Here is a 14,822-nt window from a genome sequence, read left to right on the forward strand (position 1 = left end):
AACTGTTGCACAATCTGTGCAATCCAAAGGGCCGTTATAACATCTGCAGGATGGACTAAATATACACGATTATAATTATTTCAGTTATAATAAGATGGGCCACATGGGTATCCACCTAGGACAGTTTATTTTATACCATTTGGATTTATCTCTAGAGCGATGGCTAAATAAATGATGATGTCAGCAGGTTTACAATTAAAATGTAAGCTTTTGGGAGAGAAATCTGCTGCACCTGTGAAAATGCACGTATAGATGAGCAATAGCAGATGTAATTATGAATTCTAAAAAAAACACATACTCTTTTTGCAAAGTGTTAAAACATATTAATAGCATAACTTGGTCATGTGATATACATTTTTTGAACAAAAGAAAATTATTTTTACTTTCATTTTTAAATGCTGTGTAGTCTGTCACAAAAACACATCATGCATTGGGTGTCTCAAATGAAGGAAAACCCTACTTCCCATGAATGTTTACAACTTTGGCAGCCAGAGCCTTCTGGAGGCTAAGGATTTGACCTTGAATACACAAGTTTGCAAATTGAAATCCCCAGACTTGGTTCCCTGAGTGAGTCTGATTAATTAACATAGCACTTTTGTTGTATTCCCAGCCAATTATGGATACCTTCGTGCAGCCTCATTAAAATTCATACCCACAGTCAAACCTATGTCTGAAGGCTGAGCTGCTAATGATTTCATATTTAACTATTTTGTTTTTCTGTTTTTCATATTAGTCATTTCTGAAAGAACAGAATAAAGAATGTTCCTTTTTAACAAAATTATTAAAAAAACGTATAGTTTGCTGCAGTACAAGTCTAAAAAAAATCTGATAAAGAACAGTTAAGTTAAATATTGAAAACATTTGCCGAAAGTACTATATCCATAATTGTGTTCCCTTGAGGAATATGTTTTGCATCTAAACATCAAGCACTTTTTCACTGCAGTATTATAAGATACCTTCTGTTTGAACAAAAGATGAAGTGTTCTCCTATAACACAAGCATGATCTCTGAAATCTCTGCTCTTATAATTTGACTGACAATTAAATATGCTTGGAGTTTTGGCAATCACTAAAAATGAATCTGACACTCATCAAGGTTACCTGTGCGTCTAGATGGCTGAGTAGTGTAATCTTTACATCGTAGATCTTGGTAAAATAAGGTCTTGAGGTTTAGTATGAGGGTTGATTCTACATTCTCCTTCCTCGCCTTCTGTTCATGTGTATTGTTCACCTCATTAGAAAGTTCTGAAAGTGCAATGTTGCTTTATGAATCCTGTGGCATGATAAAGGATGTTGCAATGCCGGGGTTTCCTAACTGGTGATCTAGATCTGATCATTTGTAAGGTAGGCCTTGATGATGTCTTTGAACCACATTCTCTGCCATTCATGATGACTCTGAAACCCAGGTAAGCTATGGTGGGAGCAGAGCATTTGTCATTTTGAAGCAGTGGCCCATCAAAGGAAGTTGGTTCATCTGGATCATGGCTGAGGATACTAGAATTTGTGTGGTAATCCTAACAGTTGATAAATTGAATCTTCTGCTTATGGTTCATTCCATGTCAAATCATGCTTATTTTCCAGAAACACCACACACTTCACACAATTCTGAAAAAAATACCAGGAGACACCCTGTAAAATTATTTTGATGTAAGATCAATACTTTCCAAGATAAGCCAATTTTTGACACAGCTTTGTTTTTTCATCAATTTCACAAGACCATGTCTCAAGAAATAAACCACCTAGCAGGCTCTGTACCTTTATATATAAAATATTTAACAAAATCAAAATGTTTGGTCCAGATGACACCACTTGGTAGGAGCAGACCTTCAAAAATGTAAAAAAAAATATTTTGCGTCTTTGGCTTTGTCATGTTTAGGCTTTCAGAAAGCATAGTTTAACTGATGCAGCCTGCTGATTTTTTTTTCCATGTTTAGATACCTACACAAGGCTTTTCAAAAGGTTATAAACAAACAAGAAACTACATTAGGGTTTGACCAGAAGACCTCTCAAATGTGAAAAAAAATAATTTTGCATCTAATTTTTAGACCAGCTTAGTGCACTATGGGAATGTCCAGACATTTTTAAAATGATTTCTCCTGTATTCCACATGGACCTTTCTTTCTCTTACTTTTCTTATGTGAATCTTTCATTTTTATTTTCCATTCTAAACATGGGTTAAATTTACCATTTGTCAGTAATGATAATCATCAAGTTCTTCATTACTAGTTTGGGTATAGGATTAATAGAAAAAATAAATCACCAAAGGCACATTAAGCACAACACATGGACAAGAACTTCTTGCATTATCATTAAATACAACACTAGTTATAATGAACTGTTAACATCTTGATATTGCAGCATCAGGAATGTGACCCATTTGATTTCTGTTTTCAGTCGAAGTGCAGAGTGTAGGGCATCTTTGTCTTTGAGATCAAGATGGTATTGCCTTCATTGATCGTTGTAGATGCATTAAGCAGTGTAAAGACACACTGTAATGGCACCCAAGAAATATTGTTATATTTTTTTCCAGTCTAGAACGTTAGACCTAAACTCTTAATGGTGGTATGTTAAGTTAACAAACCTTTCATCAAAAAAGTTTTCAGTCTCTGTGTCACAATGAGAGCACTCAAAGATCACAAGGAAAATAAAATGGAAGTAAACCATGAGTTGGGTTAGTGGGTAACCTTTGTTCAGATGATGAAGGGATTTCTTTCTGTCTCTTTGCAAAGAAGAGTTGAATGGTACCTGATTATAGAGCACCCTCCAGATAGAGATAAATTTCACAAGACATTTGGATCTAGACAAAATCTTAGTTAGTTTCTTCAGTCAAAAGCATACTTTACATTGCTGCTCTTAGGAATTTGCTTGTATCATCCTGGTAGGGCATTGACATGGACTACAGCCACGCTGATAAAAAGGAAATATTTCCTTTGGCAAATGAAAGCAAATAGTTTAGGAGAGCACAGACAAGGTACCGGTGTGATAGAGAGCAGAACAATACCGCAGTAGGTTTCACACTCTGACTTGCCACACTTCGTGAATATTTTTGCCATTTCTGACGTTCCACATCTTGTTAGTGACTTCCTGAAGTTTGCATGCACCCGACTGCAAAATCCCCTCAGCCGCAGGTGTTGTTGTCCTTTATTTATTAGGTTTATTGGCTTGATGGATCTCTTGTAAGGTAGGTGGCTTGTCCAGAGAGATTTTCTGGATGTTGAGGAATCACTATGCTATAGATTCAAAAGTTATCCATTGTTCAAAGTGCTTCTTCTGGCATTGCAAAATGAAAACATTAGCTTTCAGGAGGATTTTACCTTGGAACGAGCAGAGGAAAAGTTGGAACCAAGTGAGTCTTAGTCTGTACAGAGGTTTCATCATTTGGAAGAAACTGTTTACATTATATCATGGCAGCTGGTAGAACTTTACATTTCCTTAGAATTCTCCTAATAAAATTTATTCTTAGATAAATTATATGCTATCATTTTAATGTGCTGAATTTTTGATCTGGATTTCTATTTCATTCACCTCATACTAGTCCTGGCTAAAACATGGCATATGGACAAAAGAAAAAAATTCAGATGCACAAAAATGTGCATAAGTCAACTTCCACAGATTTCAGATCCATAAATCCCAGTCAGCATGAAATGTAATGCACGTGCAGAGCACACACCTGCCACATAACCCTGACTTCTCACAGAATTACGCCCCTTTAAATATGCTAATCAATATAAATAGCCCCTTACATTCAGTGTTTTGTGAAAAGACAATGGCAAAAGCACAGGGGAAAAAAAAAACTTCAGTGAATGCAAAATGGAGGTATTACTCGGTGAAGTGGAGACAAGGAAGAACATACTTTTTTGTGGCTTAGGCATTGGTATGAGCAACAAAAGGAAAGTGATGGAGTGGCACTCAAAAGTTCAATTTCAGAAAGTCGCTCAGTGCCGAAATAAAAAAGGAGTGGTCAAATGGCAAAGTTGTGTTGAACAGGCGAGTCGTAGCCTGCCTTCAGAGTGTCATTCGGAAGCATATTAGGGCACAGGGAAAAAAAAAAAAAATGAGGCACACAGTGAAGAAAAAAATGGTCTAAATGTAGAACTTAATCTCATAATTTTCACTTTAATCTCAAAATTTCCACTTTAATCTTATAGTTTATTTTCTCATTAAAGTAGAGCATTGTAAACCTCATCTTAAAATGAATCGTTACTGGAGTTTCTCAAATCCCATCATAACTAAAGTAGCAAATTAAATGCTTTGTATTCTATGTGTTGCCCAACCCAGTCATTAATCACTACATGCTTTTTAAACTGTCTTTCTTTTTCGTTGACAAGAGCGCACAGGCAGAGATCATCACACAGAACACAGTAGACTCCCGCAAAGACGCGTTTCAGAATTCGTGGACTCAGTCATTCGCGGATTTTTCCTTAGAACCTAACTATTAATTGTTAGCGGAAAGCACAAATATCCTCCGCAATTTTTATGGCTTTTTTCGTGGCAATACTGTGCAGTAGAGAGAACAGGAAGCAACTGAGGTAATTGGGATGGTGAAAGTAGCCAATCTGAGAGTGTTATTCATTTCTCCTTGCTGCTGATTGACTGCTGCCCTGTGACGCATCTCCAGGTGAGTGGGTTTACCATTAATGAAAGCACCGTACACTACATAAAGAAGAACAAAGCAGCAATCTGGAGTACTGTATCTGTAAGTTTTTGTGATAGTGTCAAAAAGATAACGACCGTAAGGAATAAAAATATCGTTAGGAAGAAACCTGCCATGGCATTGTGGATCACTGACTGCAGGAAGAAGAACATCCCCTTGGATGGTAACATCATCCGTGAGAAAGCAGGGAAACTGTACCAGCAGTTCGCTACAGGAGACAATGTAGCAACTTCCCATCACAATGTTCCTAAAACCTGTAAAGAAAAGCCAGCCTGAAGAAGAGGCGCTACCCGAGGAGTTTTAAATCCTCTGCATTGTACTGCACAGCTACTTCATCATCAACATCATTCATCATTGGTGAGTACCCATACATTTTACTGTATTTTAATTAAATTAAATTATTATGTATTTACTCTACTTATAACAAAGAAAACGACAGCGCATACCAAAGAAAACAGGCTTGCATGAAGTATACTACGTATAGTGGTAACATCGGTATTTTACATTCTAGCACCACGGGAGACACAGCAGTACAGTACTATACAGTATAGGGGTTTACCTTTACATTCTGTTTTTAGGTAATGTATTAAGGTAATTTTTTAGGTAATGTATTAATGTATTAAGCTGGGTTTGCAATGAAATTAAAGTGGTTTGCAGCATACTGTATTTAGGGTTTAAACTATAAAAATAGGCATTTAAAAGGCATTTTAACCACATCCAAAAGTCGTAGTTTTTCACAATTTGCAGGTGCTCTAGAAACATAATCCCCACGAATTTTGGGGGTGCACTGTGCAATACATTCATGATATTACAGCTCCCTGAACATTTCAGAATAGTAAGTTGTATACTTGATATCATTTTCATGATGTAATGCATTAAAGCAAGTACAGTATTAAATATGTGAGGGTATGGTGGCACAGTGGTAGCAATGAGCTAGGTGCCCTGTCCACAGATTGTTCATGCCTCCCACAAGATAATTGCTGGGACATGTGTGACCCTGAATCGAATAATTTAATGCAGCAGTACGGTCTCCGTCAAACTTACCAACCCTCAATTCCTGTCCTTTCGTTTTCTTTCTTCACATAACTAATCACCACACAATATGCTCTGTAATAAATGTAAAACCAGCTGTAAGCTTAGAATGCAGATTCTTCAAAACTTTCATAGAACATTGAAAAATCTTCATTTTACATGTTTAATTTCTTCATCCATTCAGGGTTGTGCCAGTCCCAGCAAGCACCAAGTGAAAATTATGGAAACAATCTCTGGATGGGGTGGCAGTTCATCGTTACTGCTGCCTCATTGTGCCCTCACATGTTTAATTATTAACAGTATACATTATTTAAATGAAGGTAACGATTTATCTGTAAAATGTAATACACATAGTTTAATGGATTTCATCATAAAAATTATTACAAGTATACACCCTAGTATTCTACCAGTACACAGTTCCAAGAGGACAGCTCTTAGAAATCATAAATCAACTTAGAAGTCAGTCATCATCACCTGTAAATATGCACTCTACTCTATTGAATAGAACTGAAATCATTTATTGTCATTGTATGGTATAATGAGATTCAATTTGCAAATCCTCCATAAACCTATTTCCCTATAAAATGATAAAATAACAATAATAACAATATAATAAAAAATAATGAAAAATATACAATATGAAAGCATAAGTACAATAAACATGTACATACAGTGTGCTATAAATATTCTCCAGGGCTGGAAGCTGTATCCTGATAATCCTCTTCATTCTCGACACAACCCGCCGTAGAGCTTTCTGATCAGCTGCTTTGCAGCTATGATACCACACACACATACAATGGGTTAAAATATGCTGAGTGGTGTACTGAGAGTAACAACGCTAAATCAGCTACGGTATCTGGAATACTTTGTTCCTACCATGCTCCATTACATTGTTACAGAATGATTACAATCAAGGGAATTCAATTTGTAAATGATATGCAATTAATTTTGTTGAATTTGATAAATCCCTTGTCACTGGGAGACCTCACAGAAACAGTTGCACAACTTTGATGCTGGGTGCCGCTAGTTTGCAAAACAGAGCAGAAAAGTGTGTATGCAAGGGTTTGGGCTGCCATGAGAATATGCTTGGCTTTATGCAAAGTTTAATTTTTATACATCGCAATGTGAGTGTTGAAATGGGCTTACGCAACATTTATTTGCATATGCACCATTTATAAGTGAGGCACCTGGTGTTAGTAGAAGACTGGAACTGTCTCATAGATGATGGTTGAGAAACGCTGAGATTAGTACAAGTGAGGATCAAGGTCTTCAGGTTGAACAGAGAGGCATTTCTGAAGATTGACCTTCTTTGTGGTCTTTTGGAGTGCTCTGATGTTAAGTTTCTTCATGCTTTGGATGTCTTTAGAATTTGCAGACCAGACAAAAATTCTACTGTGCAAAGTAGACAATGGTCAAGCAAACAATTCCACACCTAGTCTGTATGATGTGAACATCCTTCAAGTGAAAGGCATAGGTGATTACACAGTACAGTGGATGTCAGTGTTTGGATTAGGGATGGATCGTGATGTCTTGCTTTTGTTCTTCTGAAGGAACAGGATGCTAACAATGACAGGGTTGTTTTCTTTGAATTTGTTTAGAAAAAGCATACCTTTGGAGTTGGCCTTCCATATACCTCCCCATCCAATTATACTGCACCATACTTGCACATACATTTACATTGACATCCCCAGAAAGATCTCCTTATTTTTCTGGGGTCAGTGATACATTCAGATCTGAGTAAAACTTCCACTGGTGGTCAAACAGGAAGCTGATTTTGGTGGATAACTGATGATTTCTCATCTGGGTGTGGATAGTCATGAGACCCTTGTTGATTCTGTATTAGAAGTAAAATAAGTTCTCTCATTATATTGCTAACTGCATAGACTAGCTGGTTTTGGATGGTAGACCCCTCCAAAAGAAAACATATCTGCCTCCACCTTAAGCAGGTTTTTGCACATGACCTGGGGTCTCATATATAACTGGTGCAAACACACAAAAATGTTGCATATGTCCATTTCCACACTCACATGGAGATGTATAAAAACTAAACTTAGTGTAATGCTATAATGCTATGCACAATTTTACAACAGCCTCAGACCATGTGTACACAGATTTCTGCTCGGTTTTGTAACGGATGGCACAGAGCATCAAAGCAGTGCTACTATTTCTGCGTGGTTTCCATTTCTTTTTTAGATTTGCATCTATGATGTGGGCTTTATCAAATACGACAAAATTAATTGCATATTGTTTACAAATTTATGGCACTTGATTGTAATCAGTCTGCAACAATGTAATAGTGCACAGTATGACCAAGCTATTCCATCTACCATGGCTGCTATAGAATTGCTAGTAGACATTGCAAATGGAAGAATTAGAAGATCATACTGTTTTTTTTGTTCCATGATGATGACTGGCTCTTACATGGATTTAAATTTCCAAAAGATATCCTCACGGAGCTTTGTGATGAACTGGGGCCAGCTTTACAAACGCAGAATTTGAGGAATTGTGCTCTACCTGCTCCTTTGCAAGCTCTGTCCACTCTAGGGTTTTTAGCCACAGGAGCTTTTCAATGTGAGCTGGCTGACTGATTGGGTATTTACCACTGAGTTGCACCATGCCAGCTGTATGGTATGGTATAATCTGTTTTTCATCGACATATATAAGGTTTCCTTAAACTATCTTTGAAACTATCATTAAAGTGCAATTCACAGCAATGTCCGGTTTTCCAAATGTAATCAGAGTAATCGACTGCACACACGTTGCTATAAAGATGCCTTCAGAGAAAGAATTTGCTTATGTAAATAGAAAGCATTTCCACTCTATTAATGTTCAAATTACCTGTGATGTGAAAATGTGTCTCAATAATGTTGTGGCAAGATGGCAAGATGGCCTGGCTCATTCATTTTGAGAAAAAGGAGTGCTGAGAACAAACTTGAAAATGATGTGTTTGATTACTGGCTTCTTAGAAAGATAATTAAAAATTTTAAGTTATCTGTATGATGTAACCAAATAACATGAATATTTTGGTGACAGCGGTTACCCACTGAAAACATGGCTTCTCACCCTGCTTGCCAACCTACTGACTGAACAAGAGCGATATTATTAATGACCTCCATTTTCAGGCTCAGGTGATTGTAAAATGCTGGTTATAAGTGCCTTGTCAATAATTGCAACAGCTTGCAGCTCAAACAGTGTGAGCCCCGGAATTCCGCTCCCCCCTCCAATGGTGTTGACACTCAGATGGTGGGCTGTAACTTGCCTTTTCACATCGACTTTGATATTTGACCACTTCTTTTTTATTTCAGGCACTGTGTGACTTTCTGAACTTGAATTTTTGAGTGCATCTGCTATGCTGTGGCAAAGCATCATGTAGTCCTATGTACACAAATATAGTTAGAAATCCAAAAGTCCAAACAATATGTCATGAGAAATACCACTTTAAAAATGGTAATAAATACTGTACATGGATCAGATTGACACATAAACGGAAAATGGCTTAAAATTCACAATTTATAAAATATAGTTCTTTAAATTGATGATTTAAGGCAGTTACAACCATCACAATCTTGTTAAATGTTTGTTTATACTAGCCTGAAGGGAGTGTAGGCTAAGCTGTTCATAAGCATCCTACACTTTTGACCACTAATCCTACATAGTTCATTTAAGCAGCAGTGTTTTCTAGGATGTTTGTTCAATTTACTCCTCATTGTTTACATTGATAATCAACACCCACCTCGTCAGGTCCTTGCTTAACCGCCCAGTGTGCTTTCTAAAGTAACCTGACACATAAAACACATACATACATAAGAGTGATTGTATTCAAGCTGAGCATGTAAACAGCTTTTTTTTTTTTTTTTTTTTACTTTTGTTAAATAATTATATAAGTGAAGGCATTGGCCAGGAGCCATTCTTTCACAGTTTTGCCCACTTCAGACACCCATCCTTATTCTTTTAATTTGCTTTGTTTCTTTCTGTTGTTTTGCTTTTTCCCAAAATAGTATACCTTTTAAAATAAAGACAAATATCAGAACTGATGACTGGTGTCATTTTGTTTCATTCTCATGATATCGATAAATGGCTAACACAGTACAGCACTGATCTGATGAATGAACACCAGAATATAAACATGGTCGCATATAATGGGAGGCAATTAGGCTTAGTGGTATAGGTATTTACAGTAGAATATTAGATTGCTTGTTAAATTGTGGCCAGGCATACATGTCAGCATGACTCCTAAATTTATACTCAGTCTAAGTGAAGACAAAAGCAACAGGACAATTATTTTCTAGCACCTAAATGATGTATGTTATTTTTGTACTCATACGTAGTTAGGAAATCTCCATGCTAGTTGCAAAAGACTAGTGATGACTGAATAAAGCAAGGTTTGTTTTGCACAGTTTCACAAAATTTACGGGCAGGTCCACAATTGCAAAACTCACCAAGTGTTCTTTTGACTGAGTTTTAAAGACTTTTTATTTGAAGATAGTGAAAGAAATGTGTAGCTGGAATGTTAAATTAGGAATGTACTTGTTCATAGGATGCAAAGACGTTGTCTATATAAAGTTAATTCCAGTTTTTTTCCAGATATTAAAAACTGCATATGTTTGCGAAGGTTGAAAGAGGTGGCTCTCTTGCAGAGGTGCCACAGATAGAAGCTTCTCCGTCTTAAAATGCTTTCTACATTGGTTCCAGATTCTAAGTGAGTGAAGCACAATTGGGTTATTAGTATATTGCCGATAACGTGTTTATTGGAGCACAGAGCAAGGAATACAAAGAAGTACTGCAGGATTTTACTTCTATTGCGGACCAAGCCTGTGTATGTTCTTCTATTTGTGTCCAGGTTCTTATCGCCTGTATATTTGCTGCCCATTAATAAAACTGGAAGTTAGGTAGAGCCATGCCGCATTCTGCCTTTTGTCTTTGTAGGGTCGCTCTTTGGATGTGTGGATGTTTTGAATTCCAAATAAATGAGGTTATTGTTGAATCTAATTGCTTAAAGAATGATTTATTAATGTATATTGGAATGTTTTGAAATAAAAAAAGGAGCTTAGGAAGAATATTCATCTTAACAGTGTTAATTCTTCCAGCTAGTGTGAGATGAAGGGTTGACCATCTATGCAAGTCTTGCTTAATTTTTTCAATGGAGACGAAGAAATTTTGTTGATGAAGAGTTTTATGTTTACTTGTGATGTTTACCCGAGGTATTTAAACTGTTCTGCAATGATAAAAGGTAGGGTATCTAATCTAATATTATATGCTTGAGAATTCACTGGAAAGAGTACACTTTTATTCAGATTAATTCTGAGACCAGAGATCTTTTGAAATTCTGTGAGTGCTGCTAAGACTGCAGGCACAGAATTTTCTGGGTCCGATATATATACAGTACCATATCATCTGCATATAATGAGATTTTCTGTTCCAGTCCTTCTCTGCTAATCCCCTTTATCTGATCAGTATTTCGACAATGTATTGCCAGTGGTTCAATGGCAATTGCAAACAGTAGCGGTGACAAAGGGCATCCTTGTCTAGTGCCACGTTCTAGTTTAAAGTAGTCTGAGCAAATGTTGTTGATGCAAACTGAAGCTTCTGGGTTAGTATACAGTAATTTAATCCATGCACAAATGTTGGGCCAAACCCAAACTTCTCCAATGTAGTAAAAGGTATTTCCATTCAATCATGTCAATGCTTTTTCTGCATCCAATGATAATAATATTTCTGGGGTGTTTGATTTAGTTGGTGAGTATATTACATTAAACAGGCGTCGAAGATTTGAAGATAAGTGTCGGCCCCTAATAAATCCAGTTTGGTCTTGTGATATTACTAAGGGGAGCACTTTCTCCATCCTTCTAGCTATGATTTTAGAGAGTATTTTAACGTCATTATTCAGAAGTGAAATTGGTCTGTATGATGCACATTGTAATAAGTCCTTATTTTGTTTTGGAAAAACAGTGATTAGTGCTTGGTGAAAGGTTTGAGGAAGAGATTGGTTATCTCTGGCTTCTGTAAATGTTGCTAATAGGAGAGGAGCTAGCTGAGCGGAGAATTTCTTGTAAAATTCTGCAGGGTAGCCATCAGGGCCTGCTGCTTTCCCGTCTTGGAGTGACTTTATAGCATCTAGTAATTCTGATAATGCCAGAGGTTTATCAAGTTCCTCCACTAAAAGTGTCTATTTGTGGTATCTGTAATGTATCCAGAAATGCATTAGTGTATTGTCTTCTTTAAACTCAGTAGTATATAGGGATTTATAGTAGTCTCTGAAAGTGTGCATTATATTTTTGTGGTCGATGATTTTATCTCCATTCGTTGGTGATTACTGAGATTGCATTTCGCACTTTTTGCTTGTGAATTTGTTGAGCTAAAAGCTTATTAGCTTTCTCTCCATGTTCATAGTAATGATGTCTGGATTTGTAAATTAGTTGTTCAGTTTCTTTAGTTGTCAAGAGGTTTAATTCTGAATGTAGAGCCTGCCTTTTCCTATGTAGAGTCTCGCTTGGTAGTCTGGCATGTTCTTCATCTATTTTAGTAATTTCGCTTTTTATCTCTGCTACTTTCTTGGCTTTGAATTTATTTCTGTGGGAAAGATATGAGATAATCTGTCCTCTTAAGAAGGCCTTAAGAGTTTCCCAGAGTATTCCTGCAGAGATCTCAGAGGATGTATTTGTCTCTAGAAAGAATTTGATTTGTTTGGATATAAATTCTGTACAATTCTCATCTGCTAATAGAAGTGGGTTAAGACGCCATCTGCAGGGTGAGTGTATGGGGCTTAGTAATTTTAGCTGAAAAGATCATAGGTGCATGGTCAGAAATAACAATAGCATTGTATTTGCAAGATTTAATCATAGGCCAGAAGTTATTGTCTATAAAGAAGTAATCAATCCTTGAGTAGCAATGATGTACAGGTGAGTAGAAAGAATACGTTCTTGAATTTGGGTTTAAAACCTCCAGGGTCTGATAAGTTGTGATCAGTTATAAACTTTGTAATTATCTTTGTGGTGTTAGATGCGTTCCCCTGTGGAGAAGTCCTATCTAAAAGTGGATTTAGAACACAATTAAAGTCCCCAGCCATTATAACTTTATGAGTGTTCAGATTGGGAATGGATGCAAATAAATTTTGTATAAATTCCTTATCATCAACATTAGGTGCATAAACATTTATCAAAATCATTTTACAGTTAGATAAGTCTCCCATGACCATTACATATCTCCCTTCAGGATCCAATACTACATCTGATGCTACAAATGATACTGTTCTATGTAAGAAAATTCCCACACCGCAGAAAAGTAATGAGACTGATTTTTTATTTACCAAAGTTTTTATTTTTTTCAAACATCAATGTTATCCCCTTCAAAGTAGTTCCCATGGACAGATACACACCGATGGAGACATTGTTCCCACTGTTGGTACCAGCGCTGGAAGTCTTCAACCGGTAAGGTCTTCAGCATGTCCGTTACACTCTTTTGGATGTTTTCTGAAATGACGTCCTTTGAGGACATTTTTCAGTTTAGGAAAAAGGAAAAAGTCACACGGACTGAGGTCAGGTGAATAAGGGGGCTGGGGAACCACAGGAATGCCTTTTGCGGTCAAAAATTCTATTATGGAGAGGGCAGTTTTTCTGCACCATTTTGGCACAGACCTTTCGCATGTGCAAATGTTCAGTCAAAATTTGATGAACGGTAAATCTGTTCAAATTTAATTGTTCACTCAACATTCTTAATGTTAAACGACGGTCTGATCTCACAAGAGTGTTCACACGTTCGAGGTTTTCATTGGTTTTCAAAGTGGAAGGCCTCCCTGAACGGTGTTCATCGTTCAACGTGTTTTCTGCCTTCCAAAAATGATTTGTGCCAGCGAAAAACTTGAGGGGATAAAGAATGTTCCCCATAGGCCTGTTTTAACTTTTCAAACGTCACACTTGCCGATTCTCCAAGCTTAACACAAAATTTAATGGCACAACGTTGCTCCAAATTCCGCTGTTCCATTTTGCGTGATGTACAACCAAAAACACAACTTCGCTAATAGCAGTCACAAAAATCACGTAGTTAACAGAAGGAGTTGAAACTCGCACTGAGCTATGGAAGGGTACTGATACACGTGGTCTATCAAGGACAACAGCACAGCGTTGCCAGATCGCTTGCAGTGTTGCCAATCTCATTACTTTTCTGCCACACCTCGTAGTTTTCTTTGTAAAACTAGAATGGAACATTTGGCCAGTCCAGTCTTTTTGCAGCCGGAACTGATCCTTGCTTAGTAAATGGGCCTCTTGTAAAAATACTATTTTAGTGTTTAGACCTGTTAGACTACATTCTTTCTCTTTAATTTGTGATTCAGGCCTTTAACATTCCAGCTCACGAAGTTAACTGTCCCATCATGGGGACATTGATTCTGAGTTTTTGATGTCATTTTATAGTCTTAACTGGAAGTGAGACAGCTTTGGCCTTAATTTCCTATTTCCCCTAGAGTTATTGCCATGCAGCTTATTATTAAGTTGGTGGTTATAATTATCTATATATATAATTCACTAAGGCAAGACAACCATTAAAAGCACGCCGGAAGGGGTGTGGATTTACTAAGACAAGTGAGACACCTATGGCGCACACAGGAAGGAGCCACGCCCACCAACTCCAAGACCATTGGATACAACGACAACTCGCAGGGCCACACCCACCAACTCGGACACGACAACACAGAAAAAATAGTGTCATTTATGTTTGTCTGTCGTAGAGGCCACATGCAGTGCAGGTCAGGTTAATGTCATGTACCTCCGAGCTACATTGACTGTTCATAGAGGCATGTTTCTCGCGGAGGTGAATCGCCATATGCAGCGTGTGAAACGGTTTGCGAGGGGTATCCCATGGGATCCTTAAAACAATCCTTTAAAACTGAGGTTAAAGCACAATGAAGGAATCAGTCTTTAAAAACCAATAAGCCCTGTGCCTCTGTTTCATTACCGTCTCACCTGCTTCACCAATGCAGGCCCTGCAACAGTCGAGACGCTCTGTCAGCAGCTGACCTTCTCTGTGCCTGACTAGTTCACACAGAGGCAGCGCAAGAGAAAGCCGCGCCAGAGACAGACAGAGGCACACACACAGGCAGCTGGTGGGCGGCTCTCCGTGAGTTTCTCTGTGAGCATTCTCGG

General features: G+C 37.5%; 1 protein-coding gene across 3 annotated transcripts in view; it reads left to right on the forward strand.

Annotated features, from left to right (window-relative positions):
• Window positions 1-14,822, forward strand: part of grm3 (glutamate receptor, metabotropic 3) — a 267,812-nt gene that overhangs the window by 121,083 nt on the left and 131,907 nt on the right. The gene's annotated exons all lie outside the window — the stretch shown is intronic.

This window comes from Polypterus senegalus, chromosome 8, assembly GCF_016835505.1.
Source record: "Polypterus senegalus isolate Bchr_013 chromosome 8, ASM1683550v1, whole genome shotgun sequence".
Lineage (NCBI taxonomy): Eukaryota > Metazoa > Chordata > Cladistia > Polypteriformes > Polypteridae > Polypterus > Polypterus senegalus.